A 22,429-nucleotide genomic window follows, 5' to 3' on the forward strand; every position below is an offset into this window, starting at 1 on the left:
TATGTAGCTATTTTAAGACTAGAAGATGCTAAGGTCGTAGTCAAGTGTAGAGGTTTTCAAATAGAAACAGAAAATATTAGTTTTAGATTAAGTGCATCTTTCATTTACAAGATACACATATCTTTTCCCAATGAAGTCATACCCAAATGCATCAGTTATTTGGGATTGATTAGGTCCAATTAAAATCCCTCTCATTATAAAATGGCAAACAAGAACATTCTATACATTTTATCTGCCCAGGCCCCCCCAGTTTCTGTCCCCTCAGAATAATCATAACAAAGACACAATAAGCTGTGCTCTGACTGACGGCATTGTAACTGTCAGTGCAGCAGAGCGTAGTATGAACCCATGTGTCATGAATCAAACTTAATTTTAGTAAGCACACATTTATGTGCTTGTACGCGTGTGCCGTTCTCCTCCAGCGGTGGTAAACGTCTAAGATGTGTAGTGTATCGAAAAAATAAGGCAGGGACGTCTGTAAAGGGGCTGTAAATGAAAGTAAATGCTTCAAAATTTTAAATATCTGGTAAAAAACAAAACAAAACAAAACAAGGAAATGCACTATTTTTTTTAAATGTAAATTCTACCTTCTTCAGTGACATAATGTAAGATGATCATAATCAAGACCCGTTACCAGCACAGTTTTCTGTAGCCACATGTTCATTTTCAAAAACACTATATAATAGTAGTGTGCAAGTCCTGCCTACTGACTTTCAGGATGTTTCAGGCAATCAAGGTAATCAGACACTTTCTATTACTATAGGTCTCTCAATCAAACTAGTAGTAATAGTAATTGTAATAAAATAAATGGCTGTTACATTGAATAAAATTGTGGATCTTGAATTTGGACCTTTTTGGACAAAACTGACTAGATGAAATTAAAAAATGTCAACAAAATGTTTAGCATAGGCCTTGTCCTTTTTAGATATTTCAGTGCAGAAATATTACACGTAGCTCAGTGTTACAAAGCTTAGTTCAAGGGACTCTGCTCAGTTTGGTTCACTGAAGTAAACTAAAGCTAGTGGAATCACCCCTTCTCTTTACATGCTGTTTTTAAAAAGTACACAAGTGAGTGTTTTTTTACACAGTACAAATCCAACATCTGCAAGTCATTTTCTGTTAATAATAAGAGGCATCAAAGGACTCCCAAATTTTTGTTATGAACCCTTCACATACACCCGAATCCAGTTGAGCTAGTGATGTGGGCTTTGTAAGAGTGATTCATGGATTCCTAGTGGCACTATGGTTGGAATGCAAGCAGCACCTGAACGCCCCACCGGCAGACAGAAGGGAGATTAAACAGATGTGATGATCGTCGGGACTCTCTGAGTTGAGACGGGGAATGTCATGTCTTGCTTTAGTGAAAGAAAGTGAATTAAGATGAGACAGGACCACAGAGCTTTTTCACTCACCTCTTCATACCCACTCCATGCCCTCTTTTTTTTTTTTTTTTTTCCACCCCTCACTCCTCCATATACTTATACTGCTGCTCCAGAACAACGCAAAATTTAACTCAATACATCCTCCCCGGGAAATGAAATAAGGAAGTCTGTCTTCAGCTGGGCCTTGATGGAGACCACCTTCTTGATGTTTTCCAGGGCCTGCCGCCCCTGTCTCTCTGACGCCACTGCAGTTGCTTCTGCTTTTCCTATGTCCTCACTGACACTGAGACAGGCAGAGTTTTGACGGTTTGGCGAATCATCCAGGCGTCGCTCGACACTAATGCTGAAAACATGTGCTGTGTTGAAAAGCAGAAACCCTGACCTCTGGCTGAATGGCACAGCCTGGTTCTTCCCCTTAAAGAAGTGCTTGGTAAATAACACTATGGTCAAAAGACGAGAAGGAAGAAGGCTTCCGGGTACAGTGCAGTACTTTCCATTGGTCCTGTTCATAAACTTACAAAGGTCCTCACACAATTTTTAGCATATAATCATTTTAAAATAACAGCTTTTGTTAACCACCAAAAAGGATGCTGTCTTGACACTTAAATGGAAAACAGATTGGAGCCTTGGCCACTACAGCGGTGCTGGTTTAGAAGTTGGTTCAGTCAGCTCTAGGCTTAGATTACAAGATTTGCAAATTAAAGGAAAACCAGAGAAGGGAAAAAGCATGTGTGCTGAAGCCCTGTACTTGTGGATTTCAAGCCAGGCACACTCAACATAATTTTATCAATGGAAAGGATTATGCGTTAAGTCCAAACAATGTATGGATGCAGTGATTTTCTTGACAGTAAAGCTACATATACATTCCTTTCACTCTCTGCAGCAGTGCCAGTGGGCTTTAGGACTTAAAAAAAAAATGCCGGTGCCATTGCAGACCTTGGGTTGTGTGCTCACATTTCTGGACGAGGATTTGTGTTTCCCTTCCTTATTTGATGTTGTTATTATTTGCATTCATTTTCATTACTTCCTCAGGTATTAAAATCCTAAGAAATTTAAAGCCACCCTTTCTGAATGAATGTAAATCATATGTGCTATACATGGAGGAGACTTAACTGTATGTGTGTGTTCGAGTGCATGTACACATCTTGGGCAAAAGTTCAGTGATGAATAAGTGTCCTTTGTTCTCCCGGGTTTGGGAACCGTCAGTGACATTTCCAACCTCCAACTACCCCCTCACAACATCTCCAGATGCTGAGAGGATGTGGTCCTTTTTTCTTTTAACCAGTATAGTCGTCTTTCAGTGTGCAGATTACTACTGAATGTGCTGTTTTTGGGCTTGTGGCTGTGATATTCTGGACCGATATGTTCACGGCTGCAACCACGGACACCCACAGTCCTGCAAAATCAAACCACTCGCTTAACTTTGTGCCACAGATAATAACACTTTTATCCCATTTCTAATATTCTATTTTCAGTGGGGTACCTAGTTGCAAATTCAGTTTTAACAATTGTTTTATTCTTCCTATGATTCATCTGTTTTTTGTTTTGTTTTTTAGGTTGGAACATTGTTACGTATTCCAACCATTAAAGTGTTAGTTAGGGAACGGTGAAGTATGCGAAGTGTGTTTGACAAATCTTGTGGTAAACTGTTGGTCATGTCAAGTGCATTTCTAAAGATCCTGTTGTTGTGCCATTTGGAACAAAGGTGTATATTCCACTGTAGCCACAGTAATGTGACATACTGCGTCTAGTCTGCAGTAAATATATCACAGGAAGAAAATGTGTACAGACATAGCCACAAACAGACAAGCGTGGTCAGAACTGGAAGCATGCCTAGGGTTTTATTTTCACCTTTTTTTTTCAGTTAGGTACATCTACACGCTCTCAAAATATTCCTAGGTGTGTCAGGTGAATTTGGAAAAATATCAGTGTTGTAATAACTGATACGGCTCTTTAAAAAATATCCGGGCAAAGCGTTTTCTTATTTCTGCCAGATGCACTGGCAATCTGAGTCACAGAGTTTATTCGTCACATTTTGCAGCCATTTTTGTACTACTTGGCTGACTAACTAACCACAGTGCTGCTTGTTGTGGTCACTTTACACACCAAAATACCGTAAATTCATCACCTCTAAATGCTGGTGAAAGATTGGATTCTTTATCAGTCATGATTATATCTAAAATTTTACCTTGATGCCACACCTGTGACAAGGCTGGATGTAAGCAAGGAATAACTATTTTGTCCTTCGTGATATTCTGGGATGGTGTAAAATTCCATTTTTACACACCAAACGGATCTGGAGGGATTTTTCCTTGAAAAAATTGACGCGTTTCTTTATCACACCTAAGAAGAAAAGTAAGAATTTAAACAGACAGCAGAAATGTTGGAGGGAATGTGCAGAATTTGATGTAGATCACACACATGTTTCTTGGAAATGTGATAAAATAACTGTGTTTTGGGAAATGGTGTGTGGAGTACTAAAACAAATAATGGGGTGTGAGATTCCAATGTGCTGCGAGGTTCTGTATTTGTGTAACTTGTCTGATAGAAATGTAGTAGGAAGCGACATATAGTTGGTTAAGACACTTTTGGTGGCTGCAAAAAAACTATTACAAGGAACTGGGGAAAGACAGAAGCACCAACACAGGACCAGTGGATTGAAAGTATTGATGGAATATATACAATGGAAAGGCTGACTCATAGACTGCAACAACAGGAAGCACAAATAGACAAAAAGTGGAATAAATGGACTGTTTACAGAGCTGGTTATGATGGAAAGACTGGATAGGGCTGTGTTGAGGAATGTGTGATGCGACCAAGCAGTGTTGGTTTGTTCTTTTTTTGTTTTTTGTTGTTTTGTCAAAAATGTGTGAAGAACTTCGATAAAAACTTAAGTGACAAAAAAAAATTCCATTTTTACATAAACATTTTTATGAACATTTTGAATGTTCATTGAATAGATAGACATAAATAGGCTTGTAATTTTTGAGAGTGTATCTTTTCTAGCAACATTACACCATAGACTACAAAATTATATCTTTCCCCTCTCGTTCTAGATGCTCTGTGTGTTGCTGTACAGTATGTCACATGATACTTTGTGACATCAATTCAGTGCCATCAATTTGTCAACACACAGTATGTGATCAGTTTGTTTATTTGTTTTTACTCTATAAAACCAGCTAAGGGGGTTGCATTTACTCAGTCAGGTGTTTGTCAGAAGTAATAATAATGATATTTATTTGGAAGAACATGAAACAGACATGAATAAAATAACATTATTAATAAAGGATTGAAAATAAAACTGTTCATGTGATAAACTCCAAATGAAATTAGATTGTAAAACATGCTAAACATAGGGTGGAACTCACTGAATAAAATAAAGGATTCATCCAAAAATTCTATACTATATATGTATGATCTATACTAATGTTCATCATACTTTTGTGTAAGTAAAACGTAGAATGCATATTTGTGGACACAGTGCTCATGGTGTAGCCTCTTCCATTTGGGGTCATGTGACTGTGGTAACCAGACAATCTCACCTCTAACGGCCTCTGTGTAGAACTACAGACTGTACCGGCACATGAGTCATACTACTGACCAGCGGCTACTGGGCTGTGTTCACCTTATGCCATTATGTGTTTGTTCTCACAACTGCATTGCATTATGGGTTACCTGGAAACCTAGGAATAGTGTGAAATTCACATACTATTGGTTTCACACTACACTTTTGGACACACTGTCTTTATGCATGCACATGCTTTCTTGCACTTTATTCTGTTGCTGCTGTGACCTTTGAATTTCCCCGTTGTGAGATTAATAAAGTATCTGATCTAATCTAATCTAATCTAATCTAATCTAATCTAAAAAGCTCACATAATTTTATTTTACTAATTGATAAGTTAGTGTGGAATTTCAGACACCAGTATAGTAAAAAAAGAAAAAGACCACCTAAAATGCATCAAAACTCTTTTGTTTTGTGTATGTTAATCAGTGAGTCCTTATCCAACAATGAAACACAGAGGAGTTTATTTCCCAATTCAAACTCACCTTGGTTACACTAGGACAGACAGTAGCAGTAGTAGGATGGAGCAGAATAGATAGTGGTCAAACAGTGGCTTGGACTATTGGAACTGATGCTGCAGCCCACAAATTCTAACTGTAGCATGCCAATTTTTTTTTTTTTTTTGTATTTTATTTTTTATTGTTTTAATATGAGGCACAAAACAAACAGAAATGGTCCCAGGCCCATTCAGACATTTACAGACTGTTTACTGTCCACAGATTGAATGAAAAAGTCCCATTTTTTCCAGTACTTTACACCCTTGTGCTGTTGTAGGTGCAGATTATATGTCATCATTTCCATTAAATGGATTTGGTTGACAATTTTCATCACCAAGGAGACTGAGGGAGGGTCCTTTATAACCCAATATTTGGTGATGGCTTTTTTGCCTGTGGCAAGCAGTATTCTAAATAGATACATGTCACTTTTACATAATTCCTAATGCTAAAAACAAAGTAGCCAATGACATATCAAAATGAACACCAAAAACTGAACACATCAGTTTAATCATCTCTCCCCAAAAGCCAACAATACCAGGACAGGAGCAGAATACATGTGCTTGATCTGCCTCCAGTGAACCGCACTCCCTCCAACAGGAAAAATCGGACCAATGGCCCTGTAGCTTACCGGCCAAATGAAAAGCTTTGGGAAATGTATCCAGATGCCACTTATTACCACCCAGTTATGTGTTTTTGTTATATTACAGAAATAGCCCATGTTTTGGTCATATTCCAATCAGATCTGTAAAAAATTCAAATTCCAACTTGATATCATTGATACTTATCATCATACAGAAGCTGTATACCAAGTTTGAAGTCAATCAGAACTGGAGTTTGGGAGAAGAAGACGATTGAAATTTTTTCCCCATAAGAGCCCGTGTTAAATTTTCCATAAGTTCCGAATCCAGAAGAAGACCCTCTTCAGCATGTGGCCGTTATGTTTTGGTCATCTCCCCATCAGGGCTGGACTGTAGAAATTTACACTTGATATCATTTAGATTTACTGAGTTATTGCATCCATCCACTTCCTATCTCTTATAATGGGGAAATTTTTCAAAGTGGCACCAAATCCAGAATCAGATCCAGATCCAAATAATTTTACTAACTTTTGTTGACATCATCATAAAGAAGCTGTATACCAAGTTTGAAGTCAGTTGGAATTGTAGTTTTGGAGAAGAAGACGATTGAAATTTTTGTAACGGACGACGCCGACAGACACCGCTGATGGACGCCGCATGACGACAATAGCTTACTACCTGTCGGCCGATAAGCTAAAAATGAACTCCAGAGATGTAGCATACCAAATTTTGACATTAAAGGGTCGGTGCGGGACATTTTGTGACCTCTAGTGGTGACATTGCTGATTCTAACCAACTAATTCTCCCACTGTTGGTGAGCATCATGGTGTAAAAAAATCACTTCTTAGAACCAGTGTCTATTCTTGACTTTTTGTTTGGGTAATATTAGCTCCAGTCCATGCTCAAATACATCTGGTACTGAACAGTGAAACTGTTGTAGAAACATGGTGATGCGACATTTGGGACTCAACAAGGAGGCCTATTCCCTGTAGATTTAAACAACTCTTTCTAAGGAAAAAAAACGACATGGTGATCACACTAACACAAATATAATTCTGAATATTACATTGTTCTGTAATTGCATAGCCCTTCATTCTGCTAACTTTTCTACATTGCATTTTTAATAGATAAACTTTGTGACATCAGAATCACTCCTCATATAGGGAGTTGTTTCAGTCATTGTCAGAAGTGACTACATATGTGAATGTATTTAATGGTTTTCTACCATACTAATATTTTTCTGTACTACAGTCACGACAGTTGTGAGTTGAAAGGAAATGCTGGAATTGCTATTGCCATATATAATAAATCTAAATATATTGAAAACATAACACAGGTGACATCATTCCCTATGCCTGAATGCCTGCATTAATAGCTGCTTATATTCACACATTAATAAAAGTACGGCCACATTAAAATCATCGTTTTATGTTAGTCTATTAAGTATTTGGTTCCAAGCAGCAAATTCTACTTATCCCACACAGACACATTTGATAGCGAAAGCCCATTGTGGCTGTAAGCCCTTGTGTTTCATTGCATTTTCATGACAGGTTTTTCTCTGTGGACCGGATGTGTCTGTCTTCTAAAGTGTATTAAATGGAAATCATCAAGCTTTTGTATAAAACAAGCCAGCAGATTAAGGGGATTTGGAGAAGTGATGCTTTTTATCCACCATGAGGGATGGTGTTCTTCACTGTCACATTATGACCAACCCTGTCCACGTGCACACGCTCACGCCATCTGAGCCACTGTGCAGGCCACACATGCATATTCTAGATGTGCGGTGTTTGAATAGCTGTCTGTAACTCAAGGTTTCTTCTGGTAAAAGTTGACTTTTTAGTCAGGAAGTTGCAAATAGTGAACCAAGGCCATTTTTGTTTGTGTAGCACAGTATCACAAATCACCAACTGGCCTGAAGGGGCTTCACAGTCTGTAGAACATAGAACCCTCTGCAGCAGGGGTTTGTTGTGGAGCTGTATCAATGTCTCACATGTTCTGAAAATAAATTATATATCCTGTTACAGTAGTAGTTTCTTCTGTCCCTGCTTCTGTCTCTGCAAGTTTTCCCTTCAGTCAGAGGGGGAGATTATTGTATTCTGTCCTGAAAAAATGGGTTTGATGAAATGGTTCCAGGTCCGTTTTGTCATGGCCCTGCGTGGAAATAAGACTGGCTGTAATCTGGCCTTCCACTTCCTCCTACCCCCCCAACACACACACACACACACACACACATACACACACACACACACACACACACACATACACACACACACACACACACACACATACATACACATACACATACACACACATACACACACACACACACACACACACACACACTCATTTATTCAGTGTATAGGCAGTGCTGCGGGGCTCAGGCTTCACTCTACAGCGTTTATTTTGACTTGCATGTCTGTTTTATGTCTGTCGAAAATCTTTTCTGCCTCGCCAGTTTTCCCCTTCAAATAGGAAGTCAGATTAAACTCAGTAGTACTGGAAGTGCCGCATATAAACACACCCGACAGGCTGAATGATTAGTAATGACTTTTCAAACCTTTACCACAAACCCTTTCCCTAAACCAGGCCTCCATGGTCAAAGCAATTAATATTTTATTTTACTAGAGGTTAAACTTTCCTTTTCCTCTTACATTAAACACAGTATTGTGGTGCTATTGTAATGTACGTCAGATGTGAGATGAAAGCTTATGTATCATTAGTTCGGTTTAGTAACTGTGGTGGTTCTTTGACTGTATTTATCAAGTTTGCCATGGTAGGAAATCATTGCTAACTCAAACTACATTCATGCAAATATTCATTACAAAATACAAATGGTGATGATCTCACTGTTACAGTGAATGACTAACAATCTGACATTTATGTACTTGATTAACATAAAAGGAGTCATAAATTAATAGAAGGATGTGGATAGTTGAAGTGATTATGCAGCGTCATGTGTAAGATTGCAAGATGCATTCAAGATGGTTAATTTAAATCAGTCAAATAGTGCAGTATTTGAAACTCCATAAAGATTTATGGTTTACTGACACCCAAAGCAGTATGTTGGTAATCATCAATATATCACTGACTTATGTTTTTCTTTTGCCCACTTATGGTATATGGGCATATACTAGGGATGCACCGATCCGATACCAGTATCGGGCATCGGCTACGATACTCAGTGTGTGTACTTGTACTTGTACTCATAAAAGTAATCCATTACCACTGCACCAATACCACTTACGGCCCTGTGACAACTACCCAGGGCTGGGCCGGTTTCTGTCCTACTTATAATTCTATGGGGGTATGGAGCGGTGTGGTCCGCCGCCAGTGGAAGTGAAAACCAAACTTGTGTCTCATTTCTCTTTTCTCTTCCTGCTGAAGCTAAACTTTTAAACCTTACCAGCAAAAACACCGCTATATTAGTATCAGATTAGTGTTGCCTCTGTCGTCTCCATATTTATTATTACTGACTTTCTTCTTCTTCCCAAAAAACTTTCCTCTTCTTTGTGGTATTTGTCCAGTATGGTTAATTCAGAGCAGCGCCCCCTGGTGGATTAATTGACAAACGCTCTTTCCAACACATTAAATGTCAGTAGCAGCACTTTGTTCCAGTCAGACTAATGACAACGACAATAAAGCACATTTACAAAAGGAACTAACAACTGGAATGGGATTATTAAGTACTTGTATTGGTACTCGGTATCGGCAAGTACTCAAATGTAAGTACTTGTACTCGGTCTGGAAAAAAGTGGTATTGGTGCATCCCTAGTGTATACAGTACATGATCTGCTTAAGTGCTAAAATCTGTATTTTCTGAAGTTTTAATATTTTGCTGATCAAACTTCAGACCTGGAAAATACAACATATTGTTCTGCTGCCTCCTGTGGGAGTAAGGACTCTGAGGCTAAACAAATGCTCTGATTTCATGTTTACCTTGTTCCATGTCTGTCCATCTGCTCCTCTCTGCCAAACTTAGCTGTATTTTTTTACAAGATCAGATCAGATTTATGTTGAAAGCTGTCAGAAAGTTGTTGGATATGGTTAGCAAGCTGATACTATGAGCCATGGAACATTAGGATACAAACATCCTCAGCTGGACACGTGCAGCGCTTAATGGTCGGTGTCTTATTGTTGCTAAGGCTATGAAATTAGTTTTCAAGGCTAGAATTATTAATTACAAAAGCACTTAGGGTTCTTAGCATTAAAGTACGCAAATATCATTTCGTGGCTTCAAATTTCCTTCAAGCTTTTCCTCTTAACACGAATCATTATGCATAAGCAGATATAAGGCAAAGTCAACGCATTTTAGATGTCAGAGCTGAAAGGAAAAAAGAAGAAAGAATGACTCCATGACCAGATGTTTCTTGTGTCAAGTGCTTACACTTAAGTTGGACAGAAAACTGGCACGAAAGGCTAAAATGGCTAAAATTGGATCTAATACAAGCTATGGTTTAGGTAATGAATATTAATATCCACTTTACTCCTGTCAAAAGAACGGGGTGAAAACTGGATTTATCCACTACATCTACATAAAGCCCCTTGTTGATTTTTCAGCTTATTTGTGGATAGTGTCTATAGTTGCAAAGCACATTTTTTTTCTCCCATTTTACCTTTTTTCTACTATCAGAAATAAATCAAGTTAATGTTGTTGCGGGTTTAAAATATAGTGTTATGTTTTTATTACCATCAATAACAGCTATGAAGAAAAGTCTGCACGCATGACAATTGGCCAGCGTGTTCCCAAAATGTTAACCGTTTTATGTACAATGTGGAAATGTATTTCTGGCAGATCTGCAGACATGGAGCTGTGGCTGAACTTTTTACCCTAATTACTTTCCTGCTAATGCCCGCAGCTTGCCGGAATCACTGCTGCTCCCTCCAGGCCCCCAGTGGGCTCTGATGTGGCCAGCTTTTGTTGTGTATGCGGGGGCTGAGTTTTAGCTGAGAATGAGGGGAGTAGGAGTGAAAAACAAAAACATAACAGTGTCAGAGTGAGCGAAAGAATGTTGCAATAAAGTCTTTCTTTTGGTTTTTACCAGAGCTGCACCATCGGATGAAAAGGTCAGGATACAACCTTTCTTTACAGTGTTGTAGTTGTTAAATGATAACGGTTCCATGGTTATGTGCTTGCTTAGTTATTTCGGGAAATTTACAGACAGTTGATTTTGAAAGTGAACTAAAATGTACAAAAATAAAGGTGCAGCAGTGATTCCTGATAAAATTTTCATTAGAACCCACTCCCAAACACTCCCTTCCATTCAGTGCTCCTTAAGAAGCTCCTCCTCTTGTCCATTCATTTCAACAAACACAAACACCACATCACAGAATTTAATAAACTAGTACTGCTTTATAATATCTTACACCACTTTAAAATAGCATAAGAACAGTACAGATTTCAACCACTAGTGGTGACAAAATTGGCCGATATTGACATTTTAATCATTCTTTTCAAAAATTCAGACTAATTCGAACTATTGGAATGTTTATTTTTGCACATTTTGTCCATACAACAGCAGTCTAAAACATACTGATATAGATATGTTTTAAATGTTAATATAGATGTTTGTTTATTTAACCATATTTTTTAAATGACGCACTGTATACCCATTAGACACACACATTATTAAACAGATACTCCTAGCGAGCTGTGCTGTGATTACTCCATGTTTCTTATGTCAGTGTATTACTGGCAGTAGATTTATTTTGATAATGATACATACGCTGGTGTTGTGGTGAAGTCTACATGGTATAAATGGGGGGGGGGGCTTAATATCAAATACCATGTTAGTCCTGATTTTCTGGTGCAACAAGATGTTCTAAGCACTCCTGTGTATTTTTTTTTTTTGAAATTTTCGTCCAAAAACCCTCCACCTTGAAAATTACTTTTTTAACTCTGAAAATCGCAACTTTCACAGCGTCTCCACTCTTTTGTCCAGTGCAATGTATAAATATGTTCATTATGGGCCATTTAATGATCTTGTTGTAGGTTAAAGGTCACTAAAATGCCTAGTTTTTTCAAAAATTCATACCTTTTCAACATTTTATCAAATCTGTCCTCAGTTCTGTTCCCTCTGGTTTCCTGGTGGGATCCCCCAAGGCCTTTGGCCCTTTAAAGACACATTAGAGACAAAATATTGCAACATATACATTCCATTTGAATTTGCCACCATTAGTGTGGTGGGAAACACTAGCACACATTCTGGTGGGAATCACTAACACTTCATTCATTCATTCATTTTCTGAAAAAATGAATGAATGAACATTTCACCAGTTCATTGCAGGGTTGACGTATAGAGACGAACAATCACTCTCACATTCACACCCATGGGCAATTTAGATTAACCAGTTAACCTATCAGTGCATGTGTTTGGATGGTGGGAGGAGCCAGAGTACCAGAGAGAACCCACGCAGACACGAGGAGAACATGCAAACTCTGGAGTGGAACCCAGGACCTTCTGTCTGTGAGGCACCAGGTCTATCCACTGCACCGCTGTGTCGCCCACAACAGCACATATACATGTAAACTGCAAAGTCATGTGAAACGACCGTCTGTTCTTTGTGACATGTCTGTATGGAGAACACATGAGGAAACAGTTGTGTTGAATGTGTCTGATTGAATGGAGGTTGTTTGTGGTCAGTAGATGTGTTCTGAGGACAGAACCTGAGCCCAACATTTGGAAGAACCCACATTAAATCAAATATGCATTTTGGACCATTTGGTTGACCTTTGACCTGTAACTGGACCTTGACACTACACTTTTTGTAGTGCAAAGCACTCTGAAGACATGACATGTCTCACAAAAAACCATTTAGGGCCCAGCATGAGCAGATTGACACATTGTACTTCATCAAAAGTGAAGACGGTTTGAGAGTTGGCAAAAACCCCATGTTTTCAGTGTTGAAAAAGTAATTTTCAGGGTAGGGGGGGTTTTGGGGCTTGATTTGAATTTTTATTCACATTTTTACATTCCCAAGACATGGGAGCATTAGAAAATCTGGGCTAAAGTTGAATCTGAAAATTTTCCTGAAATAACCCCCCCCCAGTATAAAGAATACACTTGCACTCCCATATTATCTGAGGGTGTGCAGGTTAAAGTCTAGTTTTTCCGAGCACAGCTTGCATACAACTTTTATTTTGTCTCTCCACTGTTATGCCGTCTACCGACCAAAATCTAATGTATTTGGAAGTGGAATTTTGAGATTATTTGGAACGCAAATCAGTCTCTGTAGTAATGCAGGATTGTTTTTGGCCATTGATTTATCATTCACTGACTTCTGCTTGGTCTAAAATTAATTTTCAACTATACAACATAATGTGTGTATCCTGTCCATCATGTGTTACACTCTGTGTGGCATCCCAAACCCACGTGAGATCTTACAAAGTTGACAGTCAGAGCAGTCATGTACCATATAATATTACTCATAATTGGATATCTGTTTTTATTTGTGTTTTGATAGTATATTCAAGCTGAAAGCTACACCAGGAAAAAAAAAACAGGTAAAAAAGTGGGAGTTACAGAATCTGTACAGTAGAGATATGAAGACTTGACTGGGATTGGTCATTTCATCTGTCAGTCCTATGTTTCTACCTTCCCCCTCTCTGAAAACACCTGTGATTGGCCAGAATATTCCTTCACAAGCAAAATTTTTTAAACCTAAAAACAGAGCTAAGAGGGGTCACAGAAATTTAGTTTCTTCTCAAACCCTTTGGATTACATTAATTGCATCTACGTGTATCATATATTTTTTGAAAGTCTCAATTTTCCCAACAAAGTAAAATTTTCATTAAAATTGCTTCATGGAGATGGTGATTTGGATGTGGGACAGTAAGTATGTATGAAATTCAGTGCAGTGAGGGATCTTCTACCTTTTGACCTTTATGTCAGATAAATATGTTAACACTGTTTGGAACATTATCACAAAACTGACTGGATACATTCAAGAATTCCATCCTAATGACCTGTACCGACCTCACAGACCACTTAGTTTGACCTTTGATGAACAAAATTAGCCAGCTGCTGCTGTGTGTATTGCTTCTTTAAAATGTTTAAATGAATAGGCCTGTGGTTAGTTGACTTGTATGCTTACTTTTTATCTGTTTTTTTCAGCAACATTTAGAGAAATGTAAAAGTTGATGCAGTGTAAGGACCCATTCATTTGGTAACTTTTCAGTGGCAATGCATCCTCTTTATTGGTGACTTGAAATGACATTACATGGATATATGGCATTAAATGTAATGCAAATAAAATTGAACACATTGTATAATTCTATTATTACCTCCGCCAAGGAGGTTCTGTTTTTGCCAGCGTTGGTTTGTTTATTTGTTTGTCTGTGTGCAAGATAACTCACAAAGTTCTGGACAGATTTGGATGAAAATTTCAGGAAATGTTGATACTGGCACAAGGAATGATGAAATTTTGCTGGTCATTTGGGGGGGGGCTGATCTGCCTTGGTGGAGGTCTGCGCTGTCCGAGTGCTTTTCTAGTTTATTATTGTTTGGATTGAGACTCCCAGCTGGATTTTGAAATTTGTCTTAAAAAATATATTTGCAGTCTCCACAATGAGTTTGTTTTGGCAAAATTAGCAAAATAAGAATTTTGATGTTGGAGTTTTATACAAATGTATTTATATTTGATAGGCCTTCAGTGTCATTTTTATGGCTTCCTTCTTTTAAAAGTCTCAGTCTTCCCAACTACCGTACTTATATAAGCCCCACCTGACTATGAGCCGCAGGTGTCCACGTTGTGACATGAGATATTTACACAGAAAGATGGTAAACAGACAGATGATTTAAATATTTATTTCCATACCTTAACTGCTGTTTTCCAAACAGTGTCTGTAACACGGCAGTAAAACAGCAGGAACAGGCTGGTTCAAAAACCCACAAAAATCATTGATCTGTCTCTTCCTCTTCCTTCTGCTCATTAAACCACTGCAGTCGTCTTCTTCAGTGTTGGAGTTGAACATCCTCAAAGGCGCCGTCACACTCCTTCTACATCTCTTCTCCGTTGTTGCTCAATGGCACTTCTGTGCTGCAGCTCTATTTCCTTCTTTACAGACACATCGATTGCTTTTAACTTAAAAACTGCAAAATTTGCATTTCTTCGTGTGTTTTCCATGATGAAGGTTTGTGCATGACACGCAAAATCATTGTTCAAAGTTACGCTTAAAATTCCTCCTCTTCATCACCTCTTCCACCTGTCTGTCTCACTTTTGCACTTCCTGCTAGAGCGCCCCCTGGTGGCTGTTAACCCGTATAAATCTATACTCGAGCTGCATCAGTGTATAAGCCGCAGGGTTCAAAACGAGAAAAAAGTAGCGGCTTATAGTCCAGAAAGTACAGTAAGTAAAATAAAAAAAAAAACAAAAAAACAAATTTTCATTAAAATTGCTTCATGGAGATGGTGATTTCTTTATATCTCTGTGGAGACCTGCATACCGTAACATTTGCAAACACATCTGTAATTGTGTTTTGTTTGGATGAGAGATTGGCGTTTCGCTGTTTCTTTAATGGTTTGGGATTTCACTGTCATGTATTCATCTTAATTTACTCTGTGTTGTTTAAGGTGCTGATACAAATTTGTAGTGGTGCCACATGATGTAGTGACTCGCATTTTGAACAGTGACCTCTCTGTTTGGTTTCCCTGAGCCTGAATCCAAAATATACAACAGGTCACGTTTTGGCCACCAGTGCACCACAGGCGTGCTGTTTGAAATCCATTTTTACATGAAGCCTGTGTCAGCAAGAAACTTGAACAAAACTAGAATTTCTTTCAGGTAACCTGGTTTGACAAAAGATTCACAGCTACAGTAAGTGATATGAAAAAGGTGATTATAAATCCCTGGTAAACACTGATTGGTTATTTTTTTGTGTCTTGTAATGAACAAACACATATTGCAAATAATACTAGTATAATAAATATTGTACAGTCTACCCGTACTGCAATATATCTAAATTTAATGTATAGTGATTGGTATTTTGTCATGTTTTCGCCACCTACTTTTTTTTTTTTAACAGAACACCAAAAAAATCTAACAAAAGACACTATTTTGGCAAAATATTGTTGGTGAATGTGTTTTTATTTTTTTTTCTTTCTGACATCACTGTAAAGGAAATATTTCAGCTGTAGACTGTTAAATTCCAGACCTAATTGAAACACATCAGTTTTGGATTAGGAAAATCAACAATGATTATTGCAATTATATTCTGATGTTGTAAAGTAATCTAAATTAATTAACCAGTAATAAAGCTATTAGTTGCAGATCCAGAGAGAAATATTTATAGAGAAAATAAACAGTTCAAACTTTTTCTTTTGTTTGAAAGGTTGAAAAACGTATGTCTTCTTGTGGTTGTAGCAGAACACTGACATAGGATTTGTTTTTTAATATTTAGGATTAGCTGTTAACAATTAGCATAAACTCCACTCAGTATTTGAGTTGATCTAAGCAGCACAACGTGTTGCACAAGCCATTCATCTCAGAGCAGTCTGTCATTAATTTTATATTTGGAAGTCGGGGTTACAGTGATGTACAGGATCTGGATAATATACAGTGGCGTTGTTTGCTTCTTTGCTGCAGTGCAGAGTTTGTCACATTGTTTGAAAGCTGAGACCTTCATATCTTGCCAGGAATAAAATTCTGGTCTTTGTTGAACGTTGGCAGATATTGTATATTGTATCTGCCAACATGTATCTGCTGTATATTGGCAATCATCATCTAAAATTTCTGGCTTCAGAAATCAAAAGCCCATATCAGTTGAATCCCAGTGGAAATACCATTTTTAGCCGTCTCCACTTAGAGCGTCGGGCTTCTCCCGTTCAGCAGAGCCAACCTCGATTTCCTGAACCGAGGTTGTATTTGTTTAGCATTTCCACAGCGTGTAATTGTTGTTCGTATTTGGGGAGCTTGTAAAACTTTGCACCATTTGGAAATGTGGTGACGTCCTCCTTCCTTGTAAATGAATTTATTTGCCTGCTTTTTAATTCACCCTCAGGTTTCCATCTCTGCTTTCCACAACCACATGAAATCTTGTGGTTTTGATCCCCTGGTTTGGTTCACATTCATAAAAAAGATGCGGGTACACTGAAAGTGTGCAGATTCTTCAGCCAGAGGGAAAATGATCACAGAATAAGCACAGCTTGGAAAATTAAAATAACAGATGTCAATGTATTTCATCAAAGAGGAAGTACAGACTAGATTAATAATGATGGCACAATAATGAGACATGCGCCCTGTATAATGGTCCTTAATGACCATTGTAAACTAAATCTAAAATTAAAAGTCACACGTAGTTGGTTAGGGTTCGGATGAGGAGGTTTTCCAGATATGGTTCAGAACAACACAGGGATGGAATATCCCACACAGCTAGGCTTTACTTTATGACCAGTCCCCAGGACATGCATTCAGAAGGTGTGTGCACACTGGATTTATAGCAAGCAATCTATTAACCTGACATTGAGGAAGAGAAAAATCTAGACCTCTTTTACATCAAGGTCTTTCTTGCCCAGTCCACTTTTGGAGCTCTTCCGTTATAACTACACACTATATTATGTTCTCTTTTGAAGTTTTTTAGCACCACTGCTCATATTCTAATGATCATCATAACCTTTTTTAACAAAGATAGTCACTTGACTGAAGGTATGAGAAGCTCAATGTGACCATTATGACCGTATTTTATACCGCTTTGGTAAAATTAATGGTTTAGTCTCAGATTAAGGACATTGAAGGGTCTTGAGTATTTTCCTCTGTGATTGTAGCTCTGGTTAAATGTGTGTGCCTTTTTTCTCAGGTTTGGTTCTTTTGTGTAGTGTTACAGTAGTAAATGTAAGCTGAACTGGACTGTGATTTTGTGTAGACTGTCCCAGGGGATGACTCCTTGTGAACTGTGTGTCTCTGTGACTGTTAAAACAGGAGGTTGACCATAGAATAGAATAGAATAGATCTTTATTGCCACTGTCACAGGAACAATGAAAAGTAGTTTAGCGGTTCTGTTCTGATAGCAGCAAAAACACTTAGGGCTAGATCTACTAAAGGTTTGCGTGTATAAAAACCTGTGCAAACTCACTGCACACACAAAAAAATGTACAAACTGATTTACTAACAGTGCGCACTAAGGGCTGCATCTTTCAAAGGTGCAAAATAGCGCGTCTGCATCCAGTTAGCACATTTGCTGCTATGAATATGCAATATAAAGCATTTACATGCAATTGTGTGTGTGGTGGGAGGAGAAAATGCAAATATATTAATTTAGCACACGCAAAGTGATTTGTCAAACCCAAAAGCAATTTTGCTCATAGAAAGTGCGTCTGTATTTAACACGTCTCAAAGGGAGGTGCAAACGGTTTGGATGTGTAATTGCGCACACATGGCTGCTGTTATTGTCACAAGAAGGACACAAAGAAACGAAACAAGACACAGAAAACGTATTTTTCACCCTCGTGAACATTTTTGGAATGAATTTAACCACTTGTGGATAAAAACTGCTCGAGTCTGTTTTACTCCTGAGTGTCCTGAATCTCCTCCCGGAGGGGAGGGGGGAGAATAGGGGGTGTCCAGGGTGTGAGGGGTCTTTGATGATTTTGCTGGCTTTCTGCTGGAGTCTGGGGGGGGTACTGTCCTGATCACCTGCTCTGCTGCGCCCACCACTCGCTGCAGGTCCGTCCTGTCCTCTGCAGTACAGCAGCTGAACCACATTGTGCAGCAGTAGGTCAGGAGGCTCTGCATCAGGGCTGTCAAACTCATTTTCTTCCGGGGGCCACATTCAGCCCAATTTCATCTGAAGTGGGCCGGACCAGTACAATAATAGCATGATAGCCAATAAATATTGACAACTCCAAATTGTTTTAGTGCAAAAAATAACATTCAATTATGCCAATATTTACATTTACAAACTATCCAAACAAAAGGATGTGAATAACCTGAAAAAAATGGAATTTGTTAAGAAATATAAGTACAATTTTATCAATATTATGCCTGGACTTATCATTTATACATATGCATTACAGATCAGATCTACAAAGGCACAAAACATTTAGTAACAAGCAGGATATTGTTAAAATTCTACTTAATTTTCTTTAGACATTTCAGGTTGTTCATATTTGTTCAGGTTATTCACATTTTATTGTTAAAGGATAGTTTGTAAATGTAAACATTTTCATAATTTAATGTTTTTGCACTAAATCAAAGAGAAAACATTGGTGTTGTCATTATTTATAGGTTATTATGATACTATTTTTGACTTTGATGCCCTAACTTGCACTTTGCACATTCATCCTGCGGGCCAGATTGGAACCTTTGGCGGGCCAGATTTGGCCCCTGGGCTGCATGTTTGACACCTGTGCTCTGGATGGGGGAGCGGTAGAAGTTGGTTCACAGGGGTTGGGGTAGGCTGGCCTGACGGAGCTTCCACTTGGTGAGAGATGTTCATGAACCAGATGAAGTCGACTGAGATGTGGACTCCAGGGAACCTGAAGTTCTCCACCCTCTCCACCTCCTCTCCATCGGCGTTGAGGGGGGAGGGCTCAGTTTGTTTGGATCTCCCGAAGTCCATGACCATCTCCTTGGGTTTGGATGTGTTTAGGTCCAGGTTATTGTTGACACACCATCGCCACAGATGCTGGAGCTCCTCCCTAGAGGCTGACTCATCGTTATCTTTAATCAGTCCAATGACAGTGGTGTCGTCAGCAAACTTGACAGTGGTGTTGCTGGTATGGATGTGGGACAGTATGTATGTATGAAATTCAGCGCAGTGAGGGATCTTCTACCTTTTGACCTTTATGTCAAAGAAAATGTTAACACTGTTGGGAACATTATCACAAAACTGACTGGATACATTCAAGAATTCCATCCTAATGACCTGTACCGACCTTGCAGACCCCTTAGTTTGACCTTTGATGAACAAAATTAGCCAGCTGCTGCTGTATGTATTGCTTCTTTAAAATGTTTAAATGAATAGGCCTGTGGTTAGTTGACTTGTATGCTTACTTTTTACCTGTTTTTTTAGCAACGTTTAGGGAAATGTGAAAGTTGATGCAGTGTAAGGACCCATTCATTTGGTAACTTTTCATTAGCAACGCATCCTCTTTATATTTGACTTGAAATGACATTACATGGATATATGGCATTAAATGGAATGTAAATAAAATTGAACACATTGTATAATTCTGTAATTTCAATATAGTATAGCAAATATAAGTAAATGTAATTTAACACAACGCCAGTATGATTTCTTCCAGAGCCATGATAGATTTTCATTTGGCAATGGTGGTAAAAACATTTCCCATGAACCTCTGGTACTTCTGTTTCATATTTTAAAATAGTTTGGATTGAAACTCCCAGCTGTGTTTTGAAATTTGTCTTAAAAAGTATATCTGCAATCTCCACAATGATTTTGTTTTGGTAAAATTAGCAAAATAAGAATTTGGATGTTGGAGTTTTATACAAACTTATTTCTATTTGATAGGCCTTCAGTGTCATTTTTATGGCTTTCTGTGTTGCAGTGACAGTTGATATTTGAAATGTAGTTTTTCATGTTTTCTTTGGTGATATTTTATTACAGTCCTGTGTTTGCAGTTTGCATTGTAGCTGGCAGGGCCACTCCATTTCCTCCTTAATTTCTGGCGTAGCTTCTTGTCCTATCAGAGGAAGTAAATGAGCCAAGCCTCCTTCCCTCCATCTCCCTCATTTTGTATCCTTTCAGACCCAAGGGCCAGTTTGAGTAATAGTAATTGACACATTGATCTAATAGGGCCATCATAATAGGCCTGTTACTGAGCTGGGGAATGGTGCTCGGCGTCACCTTAACATGTGCAAGGACTGACATCCCGCCATGATCCATAACGATAATTGTGATTTAGCCTTGCTTTCAACCTACGCCCCAACGTCCCCGCCATCAGGAAATCTTATTACATCTGACCCCGCATTGCCTCCATTAGAACTGGGTCATTTGTTAAAATACTGCAAAAGCAAAACAATTGAACCCTGTGCCATTTTGATTCTATAATAGTGGGTTATCATTGTCCCTTTGAATCAATTCCAGAGGCCCATTTTTCGGGATAGAGCTTTGAATTGGATTGATCGGACTCTGTTAATGCTGAAATCGATGATGCAGCCGCCTGAAAGTAAATTATCATCGAGTGAAATTTTTGTATTAATCTTAATTCCTGTACTCTTGATTGGTAATGGTAGTCATGCTCGTAGCATGAGGTCCTTTGAAATGTTGACGGCGCCGTCAACTATCAGACCTGCCTGATTAAGATGGAAAACTGAGTCAGGAATTTTTCTGAACTTTTCTTTTTACTTTGACATCTCTTTCATCTTCTGCAGTAAGCATTCACAGAGACTGAACCAAGGAAGGCGCTGTCACAGAAAGAACGACACATACACAGGCCTGGGACAGTATTTGGTTTCCTGGCTAAGACTTCAACATCTAAGGCACAGGTGTCAAACATACGGCCTGGGGGCCAAATCTGGCCCGCCAAAGGGTCCAGTCCGGCCATTTGGATGAATTTGTGAAATGCAAAAATTACACTAAGATATTAACAATCCTTTTAGTTCAGGTTCCACATTCAGACCAATGCAATCTCAAGTGGGCAGGACCAGTCAAATACTATCATAATAACATAGAAATAATGACAAATCCAAATTTTTCTCTTTGTAAATGTAAATATTTTCATGTATTCACACTAAAACAAAGAATAATTTCTCAAAAAATGTGAATAACCTGAACAAATATGAACAACCTGAAATGTCTTAAGAGAAGTGAGTACAATTTTAACAAGATTCTGTTATTTTAAATGTTTTATGTGTTTGTAGATTCACTGTGATCTGTACATTATAATATACATGTGTAAAATGATAAACTGAGGCAGAATATTGTTAAAATTACATTCATTTTTTCAGTTTGTTCATGTTATTCACATTGTTTGAAAGGATACTTTGTAGATGTAAACCTTTTCATAATGTAAATTTACTTTTTTCACTCTTAAACATAGAGAAAAGTTTGGAGTTGACATTATTTATATATTATTATGTTATTATTTTACTGGTCCGGCCCACTTCAGATCAAATTTAGCTGAATGTGGAACTGAACTAAAATGAGTTTGACAGCCCTGACTCGGCACCGCTGCTGTCTATCCACCAGCTTAGGAAACAGCCATCCAGTGTATGAGTGCAGTAAGTGTGATACATACAGTACACTCCCTGTTGGTTTAGCTCCAGTGTCAGTCATCAGGATAGTTGTTGGTTATTGTTGCAGCCATTGTTTCTTCTTGGATCTTTGGGCGTGTTTTTCTGTCTTTGTGTTAAGAAAAAAAAATCCTCTCTAGTGTTAAATCCTGTATGTGTGTTTTTAGTGGAGCATGATGACGCTATCATGAGATGGGGATGGAGACTTGTTTGTGCTT

General features: G+C 38.3%; 1 protein-coding gene across 5 annotated transcripts in view; it reads left to right on the top strand.

Annotated features, from left to right (window-relative positions):
* Positions 1-22,429, top strand: part of bcas3 (BCAS3 microtubule associated cell migration factor) — a 521,508-nt gene that overhangs the window by 38,882 nt on the left and 460,197 nt on the right. The window lies entirely within an intron of this gene.

This window comes from Sphaeramia orbicularis, chromosome 13 (genome assembly GCF_902148855.1).
Source record: "Sphaeramia orbicularis chromosome 13, fSphaOr1.1, whole genome shotgun sequence".
NCBI lineage: Eukaryota > Metazoa > Chordata > Actinopteri > Kurtiformes > Apogonidae > Sphaeramia > Sphaeramia orbicularis.